The following is a 25720-nucleotide window of genomic DNA, read 5'->3' on the forward strand; positions in this document are numbered from 1 at the left end:
TTATTTCCACTTTCGAATCTTTATTTTGTTTGGCTGGATGATGAATGATTGCTTCTTCATTGTTGCTGTGCCACTACAAAGTCAAGAAAGCAAACAAAAATGCTGATGGATCAGACTTTTTGCCAGTTACCTCACAAGCTGCAGATTCACTACTGCACAAAAGAAATCACTGAAATGTAAGGGTAATCAGAAAAGTTTATTTTGAGAGAGAAAATCAGTACAATGTCAAATATTTCTAAATAGCTCAGTAATCATAAAACACTGATGTCAGGAAAAATAGTTGCTCATTCTTCCTTTCACAAAATCCACAGTAATTTGGACCTAAATATGGTGCAGGAACATGGCATTTGCAGGAAGCTGGATGAAGAAAAGTTATCTTCTTTTAGCTCATCTTTTTCAACAAACAGAAGCAATGTATTAGATTTACAAGAACAGAATAAACTCAACTCTGTTAGCTAGAAAAAGCATTCAGCTTTTTTGAAGATCAACTCTTTTAGGTTTTCTCTCTGGTCCATTTCAGCAAGCTTGCTGTACATTTTCCAAGTATCTAGTAAGGCCTCACATTGACAGTACTCTTTTCACATCCAAGAGTTTCATTTGTCTGGTAATTCATAAGGCCTTCAAACTCTCATCACACAACCTTATCCAGGTTGGATCTAAAATAACATTATATTACTGGAAATAAAGCAGTACATTCTGCAAAGCTTCCTTAACAAGATTGAAATTCTCATCTCACCAAATTTGTAAAATGTGAAGAATATATGAAAAGGTAGCAGATGTCACCTTCAGTTCTGATTTCTCACCAGAGCATCGCCAACAAACTTTGAAGGAGTCTACGCTGATAAATAAGAGAGGAGAATGGGCTAGAGGGAGCTCCACATTGCTTAGTTGGTTATTTGCCTCCAGTTTTGTTTTGGGCTGCTCCAAGCAGTTCTTTCGAAGATTAAGACCAGGTTCAGCACTAGGAATCATTTATTTCAGTTAATCATAAAAGGGGATGAATGGATGAGATGGCACCAGGTTATACCTCTGTCATCCTCCATGCACTTCCAGTCATCTGAGTACCATGTGCCCCAAACCCTCACCATGCCTTCCTGCCATTCCCTAGGCTATGTTGCACGTCCCTGAGGTCTGAAGAAAGTCACTTTAGTGCCTTGAACAGAGATCTCATATCACCTCAAACACTGTATTGACCTGCATCTTTTCCTCTCCCCACTGTGTCAGAGATCAAGATATCAGCTTGGAAAGCAAGCAAACTAAAATGTTGATTTGCTGCTGACAGTTCAATGCTAATAACATGTAGTATTTCCCTAACTCACCAATGGTTGACTATTTCAGTGAAGTATACCTGGGACAACAAATGGTATATAAATACTTCCTTCAAATTTGACAAGGAAACTGTCAAAGAAAATGCAAATGAAGATCATAATGCTGACAGCTCCAGTTCCATCAGTGCAAATTTCTAGTATAAATGTATATAAAAACATGAAACAAGTGAGAAGCAGCACATTTATACTACATTACTGCACTGAATTCCATAGTGTACTGTAAAAAGGCATCATAGATGTCATAGAAGGCAAGATGATGGTTTTATATTCTGGGTGCAACCCAGCAATTACATAAGCTGCATTCTAATGACTATGTATTGCTTCATCATTAAGGAGAAAATGTCATTTTATTTAAAATTATAATTGCTAAATCCAGTGATTTCTGATGAGCTGTGTGAATGTGATTTGCAATATTGATTCCAACATATTCAAGAAGATAAATGCTGAAAGAAACAAGGTTCAAGGTAAATACACTATAACAGAAAGTATTTTTATAAGGGGGATTGGTAAGGGTTTTTCTGCTTTTCAAGTATTAACATATTTGACATTTTACATGCAAATGTTGAAGACCAGAGATAAAGCAATCGAAGGTAAAACATAAAGGACTAGAATGCCACTCAGAAAAACGTTTACTATTATCTTTATAACCAGTAGTTACTGTCAGTTGATCTACAGCCTTATTAACCAGATATTTAGTATTTTCCATGGAAGCTGTTATCCATATTTCAAAATAGCCGTCATGAGAACTGAAAGATTTTTTTTTTGCTGTTGCAATTCAGACATCACAAGTTGCCTTTTCAGTCTCAGATTTCATTCGGACTCATAGGATATTCAACAGTAGTAGGACTCAGAATACATTAAAGGCTCAAACATAAGAAATACAGACATCACTGAATATTATGAAGGAAATAAAAATAAAACTAATCAAAGAGTTTCGTTAAAAGCTGACTGAAAATTTTGAAATAAACCCTTTAATTTCAGTGAATTTCATAATAGCACAAAGCTAATAAAGTCTTAATGGCTATCAAATGTAAAAAAAAGTCACATCTACCTAAGTGGCCCTGAGTTTAAAGATGATGTGGGTTTTTCTTTTTTTAATTTGTTTGTTTTGTGTTTGTCTTCTTGTGGGTTGTTTGTTTTGGTTTGGGTTTTTTTTTTCAGGGGAGGGGTGGTGAAGAGTAGTTCTGCTCATAGCCCGAATAAAGGATAGGATAATAACTGTGGAGAGACTGAGGGCAAACACAATTTTAACAAATGTGTGAACATCTCCACATGCTTAACCTTTTTATTAATATTCGTGAAAGCTGGCAATTTCTAGTGTTAAAATATCCATATATATATGTTGTAATATATATTGTTTCAAAATATCCAGCTTACTGTATGTTTCTAAATCTTGTTTTGCCTCCAAATAGTCAGAAGCACCACCAGGTACTGGAACTGCAGTAACTTAACTTGATAGCTGGTAGTCCATAGACAACACTGAAATGTACATGGGGAAAGCCAATAGCATCATCTGCTGCTGTAATGTGAATCAATAAGCATTCTGTCCTGTCCTTTCACTTCAGAGTTAGACCTCTTGAACACATGTATCTGGCTTGGAGTTTTTCATTAAAATGAGAACAAGAACAGCTTCATTTTAGCTAGAGCAATCTGGAGTAAATGAGAGGTGAATCAGGCTATAGGCAATAAAACAGTACTTGTTCATGTGGCTTGATAAACTTAGTTTTTTTAAAAAAGCTAACATTCTGAAACAGAAATGTTGTTCCGTGCTAATACCCAACCTTCGCAAATATAGTTTAGAATATTTCCCCCACCATTACTTAGAGGAAACATTTTTTCAAATCTAGGACATAGAGGGCCTTCCACACCTTGGGAAGCTGATTTTAGTTACTTAATACAATATCAAGAGGATCATTCCATGTTCAAGGATAAAAAAAAAAAGCTAAGAATAGGGCCAAATGGATTTAAAAAAAAAAATAAAAAATTCATCCTGGAGTTAATGCTAAATTTAAGAATAACTAATGTTAAGAGGTCTTTATGAAGTGATTAATGAAGTCTGTCAAGTAGTAAATTCTGAATTCCCTAGAACTTTTTACAGGTACATGCATCTGCAATTTTACATATCCTGGAGGAGAGAGAAAAAAGAAAAAAATTAGGAAGAAGCTTTCTGCTGAAATAATAGATTCTACTCAATGAAAAAAAATTAGACTTTGAATCGACGTGGAAGTAAGTGGATTTGTTAAAAAATAAACATCAACAAAAAAAAAAAAAGGTGAAACATGAACACTGTAAGGAAACTTTTAAAATTTTAAATAGAAAAAAATGCCTAAGACCTTTTTAAACAAAGTTCAAAGAAAATGCTCCATTTCAATGCATACAAGGACTTTTGTTTAGCCCAAAATGAATTTTCGTCTTCAGCTCACCATCAGCCTTCTTCTCCTACCCATGTGTGTTCCCACACACACATGCTTAGTTGAGCAGTGATTTTCACTTACGTCCTTCCTGTGCTTTAAATGACCTTGCATTGCAGACATTGGCACATCATGAATGTAGATGTATGTAATATTGGAGCTAATTACTCTGATACACATTCCTGACCTGAAAAGCATATAATAGGCATGTGAAAAAGTATCATACAAAATACTCACCAAGATAAAGCATCACAAAACTTTGAACTCCTCAGCAATAGATAGGGGTTTTGAAGTTTCTTATACAATCTTCAAGCTCATGTTCTCAAGATATTACACCTGAGTTAAATGCTTTCTAGCCTTTAGGAAGTCACCAGAGTGGTTTGCACTACTGGTGTTAAGCCTAATTTGTATGTTTTAAGCTTTTCAAGACCATTTGGCATGTTAAGACTGAAGACAGTATAAGCCTATATACATAGGAATTAATATCATGGCATCTCAGGCTATTTCACAACTAAATGCCTCTTTTCAGATGATGTTTATGTATAAGTACAAGTTAAATTGTCATCTCTTCTTTCAGGTGTCATACCGTGGCATTCCGCTAGCAGAGAACTTCCTCGCCAAGATAGCAGTCCCCATCTGTCATTCACTTATCATGTTTCTTGGCGGAGTTAAAAAGCCTGACAGTTTCCATGAATAACAATGACACATACTCTTATATCTTGTGAAGAGGCACAAATTTTATTGATGAAAAAGGGAGGAAAAAACCCTGCAGTGTTTAAAGAGTTTTCTGAGCATTGCTTACGTCTGCTTTTGAGTGAAGATGGAACTGCCATTATGCGCGAGTCAACCACAGTGCTTATATCTGTTATCATGTAATTGCTGACTGAAGCCACTGCAACTAAGGACCTGTCTTTGCTATGAACACAAATCTGCTTTGTAACCAATAAAAAGCACTTAAAAAGCTGCTTAAGCACACTTATTTGAACAGCTTCTTGAAAAGTATCCTAAAATCATATCAGGGAAGCATGTTTTGGAGGAGATGATCACAAGCACCATGTAGAAAACATGCTTCTACTGCTATGAGTGGTTTTCATGATAGACTTAGCAAACAATTGCACGAACATAGTTATAGAGGCACATCTATACTAATTTTCAGAAGTATTGCACCTACTTATTTGGTAATAGGTTTATTTTGTCAGTGCAAAAGACAATGGGAATAAACTCTCAAGAAACGAAAGAGCTTCAGCCAAGCTTACCTAGTTTCTGTGATTAATAATGCAGCACTACGTCAGTCTTTGGTCAGCCTTTGGTCAGCCTTTTGTCAGCCAAAACATTATTCCTAGCACAAGCGAATTCGAATTTCAGTCTGAAAAATTTCCTCTGGTCTCCTGAGATTCTTTAGAGAGAAAAAAAAAAAAAATAACCCATATCCATATTAAATGTTGTTATGAAAGAAAAGAGAAGCCATCAGTATAGACCTGTGTTTAGAAGCACTTTTTTATTGGCATGAGTTATTTGGTATTTTGTTTTTCCATCAGCTCCATTCTTGAACTTCTGACTGTACTCAATCAAATTGACTGAGAAATATTATACCTTTAGGGAGTATGCACTATTTCAGATTATAATTTAGATAATCTTTTTTTTTTTTTAATAGATCTATTTTCACTGTGTAAAAATCAGCTTTTTTAGGGGCTGGTCAAGCATTGGTCTTGGTGAAAAAATGCTGTTGAATATTATGTTAGTGATGTTGGCACAGAAGTAGGTATATGCTAATAACTTTTTGAGAGTCATCAGCAATAAAGGAGAAGATTAGAATGTTGTATAGGAAGAGACAGATGACCTTGAAGGCTAGAATAACAAAAGTGAAACTGAGTTCAATCTAGAGTGGGACAAGATCATATATAAAATGCCCAAGGAAAAAAAAATCATGAAAATTGGGAGTGAAATTTTAGGTAGTAGACTAAATTTCCATCAAGTATTAAGAGAAAACAACTAAATTTGTTTTAAAAGGATCTTCCTAACTTTATGATTAGGAAAATGCATTGTGGCTACATGCAGTAGCAGAGACCTCACTTAATAGATCCAGAGGCCCCTTCTAGCCTGCTGTACTTGACTGACTTGTTTAATCCATTTGACTAATGCTACTCCTACCTCCTCTCTTAATTACTGTTATGAAGAAGTCTGAAACTGTCAAAATGTGTATTGCTCTTCTACTCAAGGACCATTTTCTTACCTAGTTTTTCAATTGTCTACTTCTTTCAAGTATTAGTATTTCAAAACTGGATCCTTTTGAAAATGCTTACAATTCAAACTGCTGATGGGCTTAGTCATTTTGACAAGTCAACTGCTAAAGGAAAGGAAAAAAAGATGAAGCAGGTGAACTATGGAAAGAGATATATTGTTTCTGCCCAACTTACACCTTATTGAAAACAAGCTGGAATTGTGTCAGAGTGCCTTTTAAGGGAAGCAACAAAGCGGCTTCTAAATATTGGGTCACCCCCTATGTACGCAGTCACAAAAGCCTACTATTTCTTCTCCAGATTATTCAGAACAAAAGTCCAAAAATGGAAGACAAAATAGATCTTAAGATTTTTTTTGTTTGTTTTTTTGCTTATTTTTGAAGGGAGTAAACTATGCAGTTCTGATCAATGTGGTTGTATAAGGACATTGACAGTAAGTTGAAAAATGTCAAAAAGTTCCTCAGCAGATATAATGATAAATTGAGACATATTGAAATTCTCCTTTTGGGGGAAATCCACCCCATAAAGTTCCTCGCTTAACAAAGTCTCAAATGCTGTTTTTTCCCAGCTGGAATGCCAGGTATTTTGCATGGCCAAAGCTCCACAGAAATTCAGCCAGTAAATTTCAGAAAATTACACATCAGAGAGCCTACTTTATAAAGAGAGTGCCTGAATTTAGGTAGAATTAGACTTTGTACATATTTATTAATCTGGTATAGTCACATAATGCTTAAAATTCTGAAAAATGAAAATTCATAAAGTGCCTCATGAATAAGTTGCCAATATTGTGGAACAGAAGAATCTGTTTCAAAATATGGTGACCCTGGGCAAACCTGATGAGTCATTCCCCTTGATCAGTCCACACACAGAAATCTGTATCAAACAGAAGGATTTTTGAATCTTCTCAATATACACAAAGCACGACCTAAAAATAGTAACTGCCATTTCAACTGTGTCTAAAACACAGTGATTCTCAGAATGTGAACTGCGCTATGTCCTTATTTGAGGAAAGACTAGGATATAAATATTATGTGACATGTCAGTATGTGTGATCATTGTGTTATATTTCAAACTGCATTGAACTTGTTTTTTTAAAGATTTTTTTCTTATGGGCATGTGAGGAAGGAGTTATCCCCTTTGTCAAAGGCAGCAATAGAATTTAAAAGCTGAGGCTAATGTGGAAATGACACAGTATGAAACATGAAATAAACGGTATATAGTAGTTTTCAAGATGGAAACATGATTGAAAAGCTTCACCAAAGCAGACGAAAATTCTGCTGTTTTGATATATATACTAAGATTATTCAGTAAGGAAGAACCTTTTTATGACTACTAAAAGTTCATAAGCATGGGAAGTGATTATGAAGTTAAAGAACTTGTGAAAGTCAGAGAGTTATTTGATGAATAGGAATGTACTAAACCAGCTTCTTCACTGAGAACTTGAAAGAAATTTTTTTGTCATGTTTGCATTTCTAAATAAAGTCTAAAAAATGCATTAACTTGCAGACTATAATTATTACTTTTGATAGCTTAGCAATCTTTCTACTCTTCCTAACAATTTCTTAATAAACATGATGTGCTTTTAAAATGTCTTATGACTGTTTGAATTTATCCTACAACTAGGTAGGGTAGAGATATTAAAGATACTGAAGTTTAAGGATGAGTGTCAACAGTTTAGTTGCAGTTACAATTGCTAGCTCCATGATGGAGCCAAAAGCATGAGCTTTACACTTATTGCTGAGAGAGAATCAGAAACATAATATCAGTGTGAGAGGATCCAGCTTCCTACAGGAATGCTTTGTTCCAGCATACCCTACATAACAGTGATTTCTTAGACCTTGCTGAAACTGAAGAAGTGTTTCAGGAAGCCTATTTTATTAACTGAAATAGCTAGTTGTTTATGTAGATTGCCAGTCATTAAGTTTCATTACTGCTGAATGTAGATTATATCATAGGTATACCACAGCAAGGGGGAAATTCACATTTCGTAAAGGAAATCATCCAAGTGAAGCCATTCCACAAAGATTTCAGACTATAACCAAGTGTCCTGGGGACAGTCAGCAGTTTTGATTTTAGAGAGGTACCTTTATATGCCAATGGAAAATATCATTCACTGTGAAGCATCTGATGAAATGCATAAATCACTCCTTTGTTAAAGTATCATTCCAAAAATGGCTTCATAAAGGAGGTACTATTCTTCCCTATTCACAAACATATTTTAAAATACAAAGTACCATATACATCAATTTTTAGTGAAGCCTTAATCTCATTTCCAAAACTGAAACCTGTTTTGCTCTTAAGTATTTGTTGCTTTTAAGTATTATAAATTTTAATGTTTAGATGCACATTAAAATAATATGAGTGTAAAATAATAACGTGAAATAAGAGCAGTTCTAGGTTATTCTGTACTAGCTATGCAATGCTCTTTCATTAAAACCAAACAGAAGCATAAAAACTGAAGTCATGAGTGAAGGTCGATACTGCTCCCTACGTCCTGTCAGGCTAGATTATTCTTAGAAGGCGAATGGGTATTTCTTCATGCATCTTGTCACACTGGGGATACCCAAAAGAAAAAGTTTACTACTTTGCTTGTGAATGCATGGAAACAGAGTTCAAATGCCAAGTTATTACTCTGAATGAACCACTGAGTGTCACAGACAGTCCAGCCTATCTGATTCAGACATAGGACGGCAGTCTCCTGAGCCAGTTAAGGGCTATATGTTTGAGAGAGAGAGCTTCTTGTTGTTGCACGTGGCAGTACAATTTTATTGGTTTGTGAGCCTTCACTTTGAAACCTTCTAAAAATCATGTTATCAGAAGAACTCACATCTAATTACAAAGAGTTGTTTATTGTACTAAAGCAAGCAAAGAGCACTCTGAGTTGAGGAACCTAGATTTCAGTTCCTAATTATGTCTTGAGAAGATTCCTTTGACACTGCCTTGCTGATGTAAAGAATTAACAGCATCCTCTTAGGTTTCTACAGTGTCTTCACTGGTAACTAACACACTAGGAATGACATTTCTTCGTCTTTTAAGAGTGGTAACAGGATGCCACTTCTGCAGATTTCTGGAGTCATAATTTTCAGGGCTGTGCCCTTTAAAAATACTCATAAAGGCAAATGAGCTACAAAAACATGTTAAGTGTTCATTTGTATGTATGAGAGTCATTCAGTATACTAGCAATTAGGGGGATTATCAAATTTTAGGTTGCATGTGCAACTGGCATGCACACCGTATACTCATTTTAGAAGGGGTACTTCCTATTCAGAGGTAGATATAGACTGATAATAGAGTACATTTTCATACATAGCTGTTGGCCTGTCATATTCAATCCACCTCCATTAATTTAAGCCATTCATTTAAACAGCTATTGAAATATACATTGTGAGTTAGTAGTGAATTTCCATTTGTCTTAGTGTTAGAGGTTAAGTAAGCTTCAAGGTAAGAATCTGAGAAGTACAGTTTGAAGTAAAATATGCTTTCCTAATTTGTAAGCTCCTCAGTTAAGAGATGTATCTACTTACACAGTATTTCAGAGACTGCAGAAAAAGAGCTGAAAGCATTACTACCACTAAGGTGAGAGTGAAAGCGCTCAGTATCAAGTGCAAAACATGTGCCAATTGCCTGGAGCAAAAATAAAAATACAACTGTAAATTGCATGGGATTATAAAATTACATGCTGCCTCTAATGACATACTTTGCTGTCAGAGACCTACTTCAACAGGAGGAGATTCAGCAACATTCAGTAGGAGATATTAGCAACATTCTAGAGCTGTTCTTGCAGCACAATTTGTTACTGCAAGTGCTGCAGACATACTACTGTCTGCATAGCTCGTGCAAAGTGGAAGATTTGTTTTTGCAAAATAGTATACAACGTATCCATAAGGGAGGAGGCTAGACAATGAGAACAGGCTGCATTTCCAAATATGATGATGATAATGAGCTAATGATCTCAGAGACTAGCTGGACATCAAGTAGCCTGTTGCATTAGCAACAGGGAGAAAAGGCTGCTGAGATGACAACTGTCATGCAAACTCCTACTCAGCATATTGCAAACAAGTTCAGCTGATCTGACAAGGAATATAAAACTGCTTACATAACCAATGCCAGTTGTTTTGCTAAAGAAAAGAGTTGTTATGACTCATGAGAAGAGCAAACAAATTCCTGAAACGTGCCAAACAAGTCAGATTATTACAATGTTAAAAAGTCACGAATAAGCTGCTTACCAAGGTAAAAGAAAGGGGAGAAAAAAAAAAGAAAAAAGAAAAAAGATGGAAGAAGCTGGAAGTCACTCTGTACTAGACAAATCTGTAACTAAATCAAGTACTGATAATGCAGAACCTTAATGCATGTGAATAACTGTAAGAAACAAATTACACACACCCCCTCCCCATATTTAGAAAACTGTGGTAATTAAGAAAGGTCATATAAATATTTGAAAACAGTTATTAAAAAAAAAATATCACCAGTTCAAGGTCTTAAGTATTTCTCTAACATGCATAAAGAAAAACTGGATTTTGGGCAATGCAGTTTGATTGATGGAGCAGATTGATATGATGGAGCCACGGAACTGATGGACAGCGGCAGAGCAGTTGATGTCATCTACCTGGACTTGTGCAAAGCATTCGACTCTGTCCCACATGACATCCTTGTCTCTAAATTGGAGAGACATCAATTTGATAGATGGACCACTCGGTGGATAAAAAACTGGCTGGATGGCCGCACACAAAGAGTTGTGGTAAATGGCTCGATGTCCAGTTGGAAACCTGTAACGAGTGGTGTCCCTCAGGGATCGGTGTTGGGACCGGTCCTGTTCAACATCTTTGTCGGTGACATGGACAGTGGGGTTGAGTGCACCCTCAGCAAGTTTGCCGATGACACCAAGCTGTGTGGTTCGGTTGATACGCTGGAGGGAAGGGATGCCATCCAGAGGGACCTTGACACGCTTGTGAGGTGGGCCGATGCCAACCTTATGAAGTTTAACCAAGCCAAGTGCAAGGTCCTACACCTGGGTCGGGGCAACCCCAGGCACTGCTACAGGCTGGGCAGAGAAGAGATTCAGAGCAGCCCTGCAGAAAAGGACTTGGGGGTGTTGGTTGACGAGAAGCTTAACATGAGCCGGCAGTGTGCGCTTGCAGCCCAGAAAGCCAGCCATATCCTGGGCTGCATCAAAAGAAGCGTGACCAGCAGGTCGAAGGAGGTGATCCTGCCCCTCTACTCTGCTCTTGTGAGACCCCACTTGGAGTACTGCATACAGTTCTGGTGTCCTCAACATAAAAAGGACATGGAGCTGTTGGAGCGAGTCCAGAAGAGGGCCACGAGGATGATAAGAGGGCTGGAGCACCTCCCATATGAAGACAGGCTGAGAAAGTTGGGGCTGTTCAGCCTGGAGAAGAGAAGGCTGCGTGGTGACCTCATAGCAGCCTTCCAGTATCTGAAGGGGGTCTACAAGGATGCTGGGGAGGGACTCTTCCTTAGGGACTGTAGTGGTAGGACAAGGGGTAATGGGTTCAAACTTAAACAGAGGAAGTTTAGATTAGATATAAGGAAGAAGTTCTTTACAGTGAGGGTGGTGAAGCACTGGAATGGGTTGCCCAGGGAGGTTGTGGATGCTCCATCCCTGGCAGTGTTCAAGGCCAGGTTGGACAGAGCCTTGAGCCACATGGTTTAGGGCAAGGTGTCCCTGCCCATGGCAGGGGGGTTGGAACTAGATGATCTTAAGGTCCTTTCCAACCCTTACGATTCTATGATTCTATGATTCTATGATTAAAGCTTATGGGATACCAAACAGTAGAATAATGACAATGCTAAATGAGTAAGGTAGCTTCCAAGCTCAAAAAACACTGCTTTTAATTGTAATTCTAATTTAATTTGGATGTCATTAGGTTGAATAAAGATTAATCAATAACAGAACTGGACATTATTTCTAGACCAACAGACCAGTAGCCATAATGCAGCTGCCCACTGGTTTTTCTATAAAGAAAAAGAACATAGTCCCAGCTGCTAAGAATTGTGTTACTAAATAAATTTCCAAAGGAGTGATTTTCCCCAAAATGAAGGCCATCATAAGTGAAACAGGTTAGAAAAACATGTTTAAAGAGAAAGATATCAAAAGAAATTTGGAAATTCTTTAAAAATAAGATGGTTGCTAGACAGGAAGAATCCTATGGTAACGACTCTGTCATCAAGATGAGAATTACATCCAGAAGTGCATCGTGGTTCAGGGCAATGTGAGGACAGTACTTAACAGTATAAGAAAACAACACAAATGAAATATAGAAAAAAAAAAGAAATATAAAATTAATTAATATAAAATTAAAGCTTACAGGATACAGAAATCTGACCAAGGGATTTCAAGGCATTATGGAAAATGCATGGTAGAATGGGCCTACAGAAAGTTAGAAGATTTAAGCATTACCATGTCAAATATGTTGGTGGGTAATTAGTTGCATCTTCTGACAGACATGGCAAAGTCCAAAATCCAAAGTAACTTCTTATGGTGAGAAATCTCACAAATGGCTTTTTCTTCCCTCTGCCCTGTCACCGTTTGTGGTAATTCAGGTAGTGCATAAGTACCTTCACAAGGAGAAAACACTGCACAACACTTAAAGAAAACAAGATTAAGAAACAGGCACTGAAAGTCTAAAATCACACAGATTCATATGAGAAAATGCATGCAATTTCAACTCTAAGTGGGATTAACTATTGCAATGCCTTATTAATAGGATGGGTGTACTCACCTGCTGCTTTTCTGGAAGACGTGGTTTATCCAGGAATATTTTTGGATTCAGTACAGAGTATCTTGGCAAAAAATAAGGACCAGTTACTACAGAGGTCAGGCTAAACGTTCCAATAATACCTGCAATCAGGGAAAATTTTAATACTACCACTGCAATAGCCTCTTCTCATGTCTTGCTTACTAGAGGAGATAGATCCCTGGCTGTATGCCCTGGGTCTGCTTCGTGTTGTTAATCGCTTTGCAATTTCCTTTAGAGAATATGTTGACTAAATAGCCTTAGTCTCAGAATATTCCTTTTCTCCTTTATGTTTCTGTGAAGCACCTACAGCTTTTCTCTGTGCTGGGAAAAGAAAATAATTTTACTTACTTTAGTATTTCAGTTTTCCTGGTGTCTCTCATTTTTCTGAAATCTGAAGTTGCAGACTGATACTTTGGAGAGAAACTCTCAATTTCTAGGCAGCTTTTTAAAATCCTTCTTCCATAGAAACTGGGATGATGCTTTCTAGAAATTTTTAGTTCCTTGCCATTCCTTTTCTTTCTTCAGCTCTAATCCCACTTCAGAAGAAGTTATCTCTCTGAAAAATAAATTAATTGAAAAATGAAGTTTCCTTTTCCTTGCATACATTCCTGCACTAGGTGCCTCAGCAGCTCTTCCAGTTTGATTAGTCATAATGGAAAAAAAGAAAGTTTATTTTCATGCAGTTTTACCTATGCTATTGAATATAGAAAAAGGCAGGTAACAAAATATTTTTAAAAAAATCACAGCTTGTGTCTAAAACATGACATTTCTGTCTAGAAAAACACCATGAGCTGATAATGTTGAAATTAAATTGAAGGATAATTCGTGCTAAAAAGCCTTAGGCAACAGTGAACTACTTTGCTGCTAATCTGGTATGAAGCTGGGCCAACCAGTCCCAATTTAAGAAAGCAATGGTAATAGGGGAATCTAATGGGTCACCTACATTAATATATTTTGAACTTCAAAGCACATGCTTTTATTCTCTTTTCCAATGTGGAAGCTGTACCAGGAATTTATAAATGATAAATCAAGGCAGAGAAGTGGAAATTACAATAGTATAAGTAATAATAACTCTTCCCTATTATATATTTCCTGTTATAAATTTATGCATTAAGATCAGAATCCAGATTTGATTGGGACTCTTAGGAACTGTCACCACTAAGGATACTCACAGGAAAGATCATGTCACATCACAGTGTATCCAAAGTGCCTCTTTCTACTGCCAGAACTGCAAAAAAAAAAAAAGCTGTGGTGTTAGGTTTACTGGCATTCCCTTGTTCAGTTAAACAGAAGGCTAACCTATAAATTGTGTAAAGCATATACAAATGTATGCTAGTTACTGCTTTATGCAATATATAGATTTTCTATCTAGTGCTTCAAGGCAGAAAATGTTTGTTTGATTTTTCTTTGGACTTTGCTCAAATTTAAACTCCCTTCAGGGCTATCAGATGAGCTGCCCAGAAGCAGCTCAATGGAGCTTGAAATATAGCAGGTGCTGAATGGATGCTATCCCTTGCCAGTAGCTGTAGCAAGTAGCAAACTTGCCTTTATTGACTTCTAAGACAGTGAATCTGCCCTAGTTTTTCACCACAGCCTCAGGCATGCTGCTGATCATTTAGATTTAAGCTTATTGGAAGTTGTAAATGCATCTCACTGCAGCTACCTGTAGCTGTTCAAAAAGATGCATTGGCGAGTCGACTAAGAATTCTGCCTCAAACTTAATCTCAATAAATTGCATTTAATCTGTCTACTGTTTGATACAAAAGATCTTCTTTGTTAAAAAAACATCCACAGGCTTTGGAGCAGAATATAGATAAATGATTGATCAGACTCAGCAGCTACTTGCAAAAAATATTGATTTTCTTTATATAACAAAGCATCTAAACATTTAGGGTATATTACCATTTTATATAATCTTAGAAAATAAGGTATTACAGTTTTAGCAGTCCAGCAAAGAAATTTAGTCCCTAGTTGTTAAGGGATTTATCTCAAAGTATTTTGTTTTTTGTCCTTTCTCAGAGTGTTCTAAAGACAGGTAATTATATTTCTTTGTGACGGAGACAGATAAAATAGATGCTGTAAAATGCATCCACTTACTCTTTTGTTTGTTGTTTTGTTTTGTTTTTGTTTTACATACATGGAACTTTAAAATTTATATGGATAGTAATATTTTCTAAGGGCCATTCCTGTTTGCCCTATATATATGCAGTCCACTTCAAGTATGACGTAAAAACTTCAGGTTTATATTACCTTAAACATGATTGTATTTGCTCTTCGTGGAAATACAAGAAAAACAAAACATTTGCAGCAACTAATTCTTAAAAACCACCTATTCATTTACACACACCTGGAAAAATAATCTGAAGGATGACCACAATAAATAGTTGGAATTTAAAAACTGCAGACTTGACCTGAATTGCTGTGTTATTTGCTGTCAAAAATGTTGATTTGGGAAATATTGGTGTAGATGTGAACAGATTAATGTATGATGATATAGGTACCTAATTTTTAAGATTGTCAGGATTATTCTTGTAAGTAAGCTTACCATATTAGCCAAGTATAACTAAGGATAACAAAATTTGTCCATAACTTGGATGGATTCTTTCAGAGAACTGGGAAACAAAGAAAAGCAAAAGGAAGATACCACAGCAGTAAATTAAAAGAAATTGTGAAAGATTCAACCACTTTTACATACTCCAATTTAGCATTTAGAAAAGAAAATATTTAGTATTCAGAAGTCACTGGCTCAAAAAATTATGAACAACTTTGAACTTTCCTTCTTACTTTACTCATAGGAATATTTTTAGTGGTGGAATTTACATTCCTTAAACTCCATAACTTTATGTGCCAGTGCACTGATGTGCCTAAGGGAGCATGTGAAATATAAAACTGGTAAAGACCAGATAGGCTTCAGAAGTAAGCTTAGTCCATCTTACTGACAGAGGTTATTTCCATTAATATCATATCCTAATAACTCTGCTGTTAAACTGGCACAGAGCCTTGTGCATTAGCTTTTCTCATGAACCCTAGGATTGAAAGTTGTTCATAAAATGGATAAAAGCATGACACATGGTTATAAAAAGGCATACTGCATGTATTAAGATTGATCTTGTACCTCAGTACACATACTTCTATAACATACCTATTCCTTTAGGCTGAAGGCGAGGAAGAATTATGTCTTGTAGCCAAAATCCACAATACAAACTATTTTTAAAAATATTTCTAGAGCAGCTTCCTCTGGTGGATAATGATTATCAAGAAGAGTATATGAAAGATTAGACACCATCAGCTCTAAATGTTCTGCTCTTGTATTGACATGACCATAGTAAATAGGATAATGTATGTATGAAAAATCCTTCTGCTCCACAGCTGTTCAGCTTTAGAGTAATGCCTACCATCTTATAGATATTAGGACTCAGGCAAAGACATAAGCTGGTCCATGCCCGTGACCATCTCCCACATCTACAGAGTACACCATGCTTTATGATTAAAGGTAGTTTCTGCATCAGATTCAGCCTAACAGAGGAAACTAAAAACAGAGGAAAACTAAAACACGGTTTGTTAAATCAGTGCATTTCACAGCTGAAGGAGGTAAAGGGAGCCTCCACTGTCAGTTCTTCAGTGATTGCTAGCCAGGCCTTACTAACTTGGTTCCTTTGATAATCTACACTTACCCTAAGGATCCTCACTACAGTTTTTACTGCTCTAGTGCTTTATAGTGTACAAAGCTTCTAAATGGTGATAACCATCTTCTATCCCTCTTTCGTGCTTAAGAACGTCAAAAAGGCTGAGGACAGGAAATACATTTCTCCTTTGTCCCTGAACTGGCTCCTTCTCACAAGCAAGTTCTTCACATACTGAGGATTTTCCAGTTGTGAATTTCCAAGTTTTATAATTATTCTGTTGTGCCAATTAATCTGTAAAATAGTACAGACCATGAGCTGTTTGACCTTTCCAGACCTCAAAATTATTTCTACATCAAGAACAAAAAATTATTTTGCTTAACAATGTGAACACAAGTTTCAGAAGAAAGAAAAGATGAGAGCTCAAATTTACATGAAAAATCTGAATGTTACTGCAATTAGATATAAACAGTGTTATGGAAAAGTTTTTAGTCTGTTGTTAACTGCTGCTGAGCAAGTGTCAGACTAGTTCCACTGTCATCTAGGGTGGTACTTAAAAGCACAGAAAACATAACTGGGAAAAAGATGGCTGAGAGGTTGAGATGAATCACTGACTAAGCAGTGTGATACCTATGTATCATTCATAATGAGTGTCTTCCTTCAACAAATTGTGATCACCTGTCACAAGGACATGAGAAAATCGGCACCAACAAACTCAACAAACCTTGAAGAGTTGGAGGAACACTGAGACAGAAAACGACAAGTCTGTGAAAGCAGCCACAGCTTGCAAGACCAAATGCCCAATCAAGCCTTAAATCTTGTATCCTTGTCACACCTTGCCATGCATGTCTACTCTGTCCCTTTTGAGAAGGTGAACCAGACCACTGTGCAGTTTTCAAAAGAAGGGGATGCCATAGTTTTAGAGGAGGAGAATATGTTGGGGTTTTTTTTCTGTTTGCTCTTCTTTTTGACATTGTTTGCTGTTTTTGTAACACTTTACATTGAAATGCTGCTTTCTTAGAAAACATTTATTGTCATACAGATAGCTTTATCTGCTGCAGTCCCATACTCTCATCCCTGTATAACAATAGGCAACTCAGAACTCGTCACTACATACATAAAGCTAAAATATTTTCCCTGTATTACTTTGCATTACATACTATTATTTGCATCAGCCATTTTTTCAGCCAGTCTGTTTTGTTTTTTTTTTTGTCCCTTTATAATTACTCACAGTTGGTCCTTTTCTTCACTACACTCCCATAATTTTGGTTTAACAGCATACTATTTACTCTCACTTATTCAACTCCATGTCCAGGGTATTTAAGAATACATTAACATGGGTTCAAACAGAAATTTGGTGGGACTCCAGTGTTGACCTCCTTCCACAGAAAACCCACTATTTGTTTCTAGCTGGTAAGTAGATATTCTAATAGCTAAGAACATCAAAATACCACTAGGGTTTATAGCCGTTAAGCACCCTCTGTGGGAAGAGAATATCCCCATTCTCAATAATTTCGCACAAGTATCAGCAAGCTGTACTTTTAAGTGTAATGCACGGCATGCATCTCTAGGCTGTACCTACTTGGTAGTTTGTATCTTTTATGTTTCAGAATAAAAATCAATCCTAAACAGCCTCTGAGGAAGGAACTTGTGTTTTTCTTCCATGACTGTTAGAATTACGTAATAATGACAGTTCACTTTAGTTATCTCTACTGACTGTGTTGAACAGTTAAGTACAATTGACTGTTAATCCAGAAAAAATTTCAATGTTTAACATGCATTGGTAATCCCAATGACTTCATCTGATTCCTATTGTGGGACTAAATGCCAAATGAGCTCATTAAGTGTATGACTAAAGATGCATATTTGACTTTCAGTCCTACAACAGGAACCAACTGAAGTCATTGGGATTATTAATGTAAATTAAGCATTACACTATAGTGACACTGCTAAAGTGAGTAAAGATTAATACACGAACTGTTTGTAAACTCAGGAGAGGAATAATTTCTACAATTTAAGGTTTAGCTTAGCTTTAACTTAAAGTTTTTGAAAAGAAAGGGAAATAAAACAATGAATGATGGTGAGCACCAAAAGCAGAGGTTCCTCTGTGAGAATCGACACATCTGTTTTGTTTTTTGTGGAAGAGTGACAGAAATCAGAGAAAATCAGTAAGATGGTGGAGAATGAATGCACAGGGAATGAATAAGAGCACAGCATGCCAGTGCTAAGTATTTCATTCTATCTAGCATTAAAGTTGAAAGTCCTTGTTTCTTCTATATTTTTATATTTGTAGGGAGTGTTGCTATTTTGAGAATTATTGAGAATATTTGCCTCAGCTCTGACCCTGCAAAATAGGTCAAGGCATTTTGGACTCTTAAATTCTTCTGTATGTCAAAACTTAGAATAGACACATCTGCTACAGTTCTCACTGCTTAATTTCTCCTATTGCAGTTAGCTCTTGTTACAATGTCTTACAAATCTTGTAATGGGAGAAAAATAGCAAAATATACTTTGAGTTTGCCCGGCTTGTTTAATCTTGAACTTAGGTGTTTGAGCAATTATTTTGCTACAGCACAAGGCATACGTGTGAGAGATATTTCTCATTCCTTGTAATTGTGTGATAACGATGTTAAGGATAAAATCTTCCTACTGTTTTCCAAATACATTTCTCTTGTGAACTCTGAAACAATTTTTGAGTTAGATGATGATGACTTGTTTGTCTCCTGACATCGATAATAATCTATAAACGGCAACTTTTGAATCAAGGACTGACATAATCAAGTCTTTGTCTATAAACCATCTTTACTATCGATGCTTCAAATAATGGACATTTTCGAATAAGACAACTTCACTCACAAACAAGGGAAAAATCTTACTTTTGCTGTTACGGGAAATTAATGGAATATGATTCATTAAAAGCAGTTACTTATTTATTCTGCTTTGCAGCAAATCACTTGGGAGTGTTTGCTGCTTTTAATTTGCCAAGGTTTTGCTCTTCTACAAATCGAATTAGTAACCAAGTCTCTTGTTAGGCAGAATTCTAGTGAAACTGGAGTTCCTGGGCAGTTCAGCAGAGATGCCCTAAGCTTTTGTTTCTGCTGGGATCTGCTGCTTGCTAACAAGATGCCATCACAGGACAAAAGTGCCTAAGGCTTCTGATGTGACAAGTGAGACTTATTGGGGCTACAAAGCTCACTGAGCATCCAAACACTCTGCTTTATGAGCGTATTTGAATCTCAGCCATGTAGTTTTATGCTTTTGACTATTTTTTGTTATGCAGCTGTACTTAAATATCAGCAACACCGAAATCTTTCTTTGATATGGATCATAAAGCACCCATACTGGTCTTTCTGTATTAAGAGATTGTCAGCATTTCTCCAGACAAAACTTTTTTTTCTCTCACAATAATCCCGCAAATTCTTTGGAATTCACTGTAAACACTTGAGTAGTCCTCAATGGCTAAAGCTGACTAATATATACAGGAGCTGTAAGATCTGAGACCTGCTTTACAAGAGACCACTTTTCTAAGTTGACCCAGCCCGGTTGTATTCTTTGGAGGGATGAGATTATGGTATGCATACATTACATATTACATTTAAGTAACATATTACTAAAAATAACATTACCTTTAGTGCGGCATCAAGAGGGTTATAGGGTAGAAGTACATCAACATGAAAGAAACCCCTCAATGTAACTACTCCACTCCCACAGAGTTCTCACAGAAAGGTGGTCTTTTTCTTTTTTCCCCCTGTATAAAACATGCAGTTATGCTATGCAGTAAATCAGAATGACATGATACAATTTCCGTTTCTTCCCTGTTCAATTATGCCATGCTATTCCCCAGACTTTAACTATTCATTCTAGGATTGTGGGCCAGAGAGGGAGACTTTATTACCTGATCCGCTACAGGAACATCTTTTCCTTGCAGTGTTGGAGATCTGTACTACAAGGATTAGATGCTGAAAACCTTCCTCTACCTCAGTCGTTAGGAGATTTTCCCAGAGTGAATGAATGCATCTGTAGAGCTTAAGTGACTTCTGCAGAGCTGTACTCATCGAGATACAGCAAAAACCTTTGACATGACACAGTCTGTTCCCTTTTATGGATTATTAAGTAATTTACAGATTATGTGGATAGGCAATTCATAGCCAGTACTTCAGCATTTCATTCACAACGACATTTGTACGAAGTGCCGTGGGCATGTTTGCCATTTCAGAGAAGGAATACTAGGGTTAAGTACAAATCTAGTGTGTAGTGGGTGCACAGACTCAGCACAACAGAAACATACCTTAGTAATTTGGGAAAATACTTATTTCTTCCATTTATCTTGAAACCTTGTCACATGAACCCACTGGAACCAACTGACAAAAGTCTAAATTAAAGCACAATTTCTACCTCTTCTTTCTCCACATAAAAACAATTTGCTATCCTGCAGTTTCAGGGGTAAAAGGGGCTTTCAGGAGTTATTTTTGGGGTCTTGTGTAACATAGTAATCATTAAGTTTTACAATATTCTCCATTATTTTCTGTAGGCAATTTTATTTCACTCACAGAACTCCACAGTTCCGTCGTAGACTATATCTATAGCTGCTTTTTGGGGAAATTTGCATTGATCTTTAAACATCTCGATATCAGCTCCTTCAGCTTATGGATGACCTTTTTTTCTTCCATTTTTAGAAACTGCTTTCTTTCTATTCTTTATCTGTGGACTATTAAGGTTCCCAAAGTAAATCTGGGATCCATTTTAATAGTAAAAACATTTCACTATATATGAGTAAATAAGATCAGAACTGTGACTGATCTGTTTTTAGGTCAGAAGAAAGGGTCAATTAAACTGATTAATGGATATCTTATTCCAAGACTAGTCAATAAAACCATAAATGAGAACATACTCTACAATGGACAAATGACATGCTATATAATGCAAAATACAGATTTTTGATATCACATCATGACTACTATTCAAAGCAACTCATTGCAGAACTCACAAAAAGAGAAAAAAAATGACCGATTTTTATCCTGAACAAAGGCAGGATTTGGTTCAAAATACCTCAATCAAACAGTGACTTTGAAACAGTGACCTATATCTTTATAGAAGAAAAGAGATACAGAATTACCTATTCATAATACTATTGCTTACTTTCAATTAACAGTAGTATATAAAGATGTGAAGCTTGCAAAAAAGGGAAAACAAAAAAAGCAGCTGAAAAGTTAAATTCAGCATGAAAAATAGCTAAAGACACCACACTAGCCAATCAGAAGAAAAATAACAAAAGCACATCTAAAAGACCCTGTCTGAAAAAGGAAGATCTTATTTATAGGATGTACCATAATTAAATGAAATTAAGGATCTTACAGCAAAAATACATCAAAACCAGGGAAGTTAGAGTAAATCAGACCAGAAGCAGCATAATCATTCATAGCATAAATATGAAAATATTAGTGATGCAAGACAAAAAGAAGATTTGAGGAATGTCTTAGTAAATACCCCAAGGCTATGACTAATTTTACAGACTTATCACCTGCCAAATAGCTGTATGGCCTAGCAATCCTGCACCAGCGATCTTCAATTTCAGGGTCATTAGATCTTGTAGGTACAAAAGGGACACTATGGGAAGAAAAAGCCATCACAAAAAATTTGAGCATCCAATGCCTTGATGTTCATAGCAGAGAAGCCTAAGAAAAGCTGATAACACAGAGTTTCTTAATAGGACATAAGTCTGAGGAACTGTTTCAGTTAGACATGCCAATAGATCATTTTCAAAAACAGATCAATAAATTAAATATTAATAAACCACACAGATCATGTGATATTTGCTCAATATTTCAATGTGAAGTTGCCAACATGTTAAGTATATTAGTCATCCTTTAAATCAGCTTTACTGCCAGAAGAAAGGAAGATCACTGGTGAAATTCCAGCTTCCTAGAAAAATCTAGGTTATTCTTCAACAATGAACAAAGAAAATTGATAAATTCTGTAATACAGACTTAGTACTTTCAAAAAGAACTAGACATAGAAAAAAGGGTGATGAGGCTAACCATCAAGTAGCTTCTATATAAGAACTTTATTAGAGTTCATATATATAACTTTTATAGCTGTTTATCTCTAGGGATGGCTTAGAGAGAACGTAATAGAGAGCTATAGACTTAGAAAGGCTCTGAATTAAGCAGGGCAGGGGGGTGGTGGAGAAATCTATTGACTTTTTCCCTACCAAAATACCTAAACTAGGTGACACTTCCTTAAACTATCAAGCAACAGATTTAAATCAAGGAAAAGAAAAGAACAACTGTAAAATCATATAACTTTGCCGTGGCATATAGTAGCCAAAACAGGTTAAGAAATAATTAAAGAAATAATAAAAGAAAACCCATCAAAATATATGGTGTTGGAAAAAGTAGCATAATAAAATAAATTATTGATTTTGTTTTAACTTGGAAGAAATATTTAAGGATCATGCATTTACTCTACCTTTATTTTCAGTATGCTTTCACTACGCATCTGTGACTGGCCACCATCAGACATGGGGCACAGCAGTGATGGATTGTTGCTTTGATTAGTAGGATCATCCCAAAGCAACTGCTATTGCTACATTTCTAATGCTACAGCATAGAATCATAGAATTGACTAGGTTGGAAAAGACCTTTAAGATCATCAAGTCCAACCATTATGCCAGGACTGCCAAGAGCACCACTAACCATATCACTGAAGGCCTCATCTACACAGTCTTTGGACACTTCCAGGGACAGTGATTCCACCACGTCCCTGGGAAGCCTGTTCCAATGCTCGACATCCCTGCCAGTGAAGAAATTTTTGCTAATATCCAATCTAAACCTCCTCTGGCACAAGTTGAGGCCATCTCCTCTTGTCCTATCACTTGTTACTTGGAAGAACAATCCCCACCTCACTACAACCTCCTTTCAGGCAATTGTAGAGAACAATAAGGTCTCCCCTGAGCCTTCTCCAGACTAAACAATCCCAGTTCCCTCAGCTGCTCCTCATAAGACTTGTTCTCCAGATCACTCACCAGCTTTGTTGCCCTTCTTTGGACCCGCTCCAGCACCTCGATATCCTTCTTGTAGCAAGGGGCCCAGAACAGAACACAGTATTCTAGGTGCGGCCTCACCAGTGCCCAGTACAGGGGGACAATCACTACCCTGGCCCTGCTGGCTATGATATTACTGATACAGGCCAGGATGCTGTTGGCTGCTGCCTGGGCACACTGCAGGCTCATGTTCAGCTGGCCATCAGTCAGCACTACCACTTTGGCAGAAGAGGATGCTAAGGCAATCAAATGATGCTCAGATAAACCAGGATGGTTTATGCTACCATAAATCACAAAGTTGTAGAGAATGTATTGGTCTTGCATCTTTCTTTAAAAAATACTGCTCATGACCTTTACATGTAAGAACCTAAATTCTCCCATCAGAAGTATATTCTGAAAAAAAAAAAAGACTGAAAAGAAGAATTTTCTGTTATATGCTGTTACCACATCCACTTTAGGTGACTTCTATAATTAAAGTTGCAATCAATACTTCTAAAACTTATCTATGCCCTTTTCTTTAAAGGGAAAAGAAGTATTTTTTGTTTAGGCGAGGAAGCTGCAGAACTTTTTCTCTTAAAACCGCTTAAGTCCTCCATAGTGGCATGCACACATTCAGGCAGTTTTTGAAAGCATACAATACGTTCTAAAAACTCTTCTTTTGTGTGTGTGTGGCTTTTTGTCTGGATGCCATGACACCCCAGTGAAAATCACATAACTTCTAAAAGTGTTGCAATGCAAATGTATTACCTTCACAATGGAGACTGCTGCCCTTTAAGAAAACAGTGTTCTTCCTTTGATAATATTTTGAGCCATGTCCTGCTGCTGTTCCTTTCAGAGTGCTGCTTCATCTTACTTTCTTGATGACCTCCTGTAGCAGTAGGTTTCCTTCCCGTTGAATTATGCAGCGTGCAGCACGTCATGCTCTGCAGAGTTTCTTAAATAGTTGGTTGAAGGTCAGTCCTGCCATCCAGGAGAGAGAACAAACACATACTTTCATGCTGTGCTACGCTTGCAGAAACTGGGAATAAAAAAAGAAACCAACCACTTTCCCACTATGATGGTGTTAATTTGTAACCCTGGAATGCTATACCTCTGGTACTGGAGGCTTGCCAACAGTAACAGCTGGATGCTCAGGCATGCATATTTCACTTCTTTTACAAACCAGTAAAAGCAAAGGTGATGGCAAGTCATATGTGCAGAAAAGGCTGGGGTTTTCTGCTGCCGACATTGCGTAATTGAATGGCAGGCAGTGGTTTAGTGCAAAGCCTTGATCCCACCGAACAACTGTAAAACTCCTGTTGTCAGTTCATCCAGGGAAATGCATGAGGTGCTTCTTGGAATAAATCATGGCGACCTAGAGTCTCAGAGAAACAGTGGCTCCTGCCTTCTGATTCTCTTCCTCTTTATACCAAAAGTCTGTGTGTGAGTGAAAAACACTACTTTAAGCAGATTATTTGGAAATTCAGAAATAAATATAGCAGAACTTAAGTGCCACTATTTACCTAGAGCGTATGCACACAGCAGATTCATGCTTAGAAACACACTTTAGAAAGTTTTCTAAGAAAACTTAAAAAATTTGACTAAGCTATGGTATAACCTCTGAATAGCTTCGAACAATTACAGTGTTTAAAAGACAATAAGGTGGTTTGCTTTCACACATAGGATTTTCCCTGCAAGATTCAATCCTAAACTAGCAACGTTTAACTTTACTTTAGAGAAGTACTTCACTGAGCCTCCAATAATAAGAATCCAAGAAGTCTAACTCCCCAAAACCAAAAGAGGCATCTATTTATAACCTACAAAGAAATAGTGAGACTTTGGATTATGACAGCAAGACCAAAACTTTTTAAAATAATTTCATAATTTCTAAAATAAGCTCATTATATATTTCTCTCCATGTACTGAGTATTCAGTCTTTATGCATAAGAATCGGTGCATAAAGATCACAATATTAATCCCAAAATAATAATCACAAAAATTGGTAGCAAAAATAATTAAGAAGAAATAATTCTCTGAACGAATGTTCTTAAAAAAAAAACCCCAAAAACCAAACGTAACAACAACAGAACATGCATTACCAAAGTATGGCAAATGGTTTCTCGACCACAACGTGAAGGCTTTCTCTAGTGCGTGGTTTTAAGGTAATTCTGAAAGTCACTCTTATATGAACTATGAAAGTCTTCTTTTTGTGTCACCACGACACTGTTTTACCTGCATGCTGAGCTTGTATTTTTTGTTTTGTGCCACTCATTCTTCCAGGTTTTTCTACCTTCTTTTGGTTTTCTTAGGCTCTACGAACAAATAAATTTTTCATTTTA

General features: G+C 36.6%; 1 long non-coding RNA gene across 4 annotated transcripts; it reads right to left on the bottom strand.

Moving 5' to 3' along the window:
• LOC115610904 lies at positions 1-25231 on the bottom strand. Of its 4 annotated transcripts, XR_003992389.1 has the most exons (9): positions 24493-25231; positions 24150-24362; positions 19987-20108; positions 13910-13965; positions 13086-13293; positions 12720-12838; positions 12398-12583; positions 4996-5135; positions 1-3926 (listed from the first exon to the last, which is right to left on the bottom strand). It is a non-coding gene; the product is annotated as an uncharacterized LOC115610904 (long non-coding RNA). The 4 variants fall into 4 exon arrangements; XR_003992388.1 differs by having other exon boundaries at positions 12398-12555; positions 24150-25231; XR_003992387.1 differs by having other exon boundaries at positions 24150-25231.
• Positions 25232-25720: the final 489 nt, after the last annotated feature.

This window comes from Strigops habroptila, chromosome 7 (genome assembly GCF_004027225.2).
Source record: "Strigops habroptila isolate Jane chromosome 7, bStrHab1.2.pri, whole genome shotgun sequence".
NCBI classification, from domain to species: Eukaryota; Metazoa; Chordata; class Aves; order Psittaciformes; family Psittacidae; genus Strigops; species Strigops habroptila.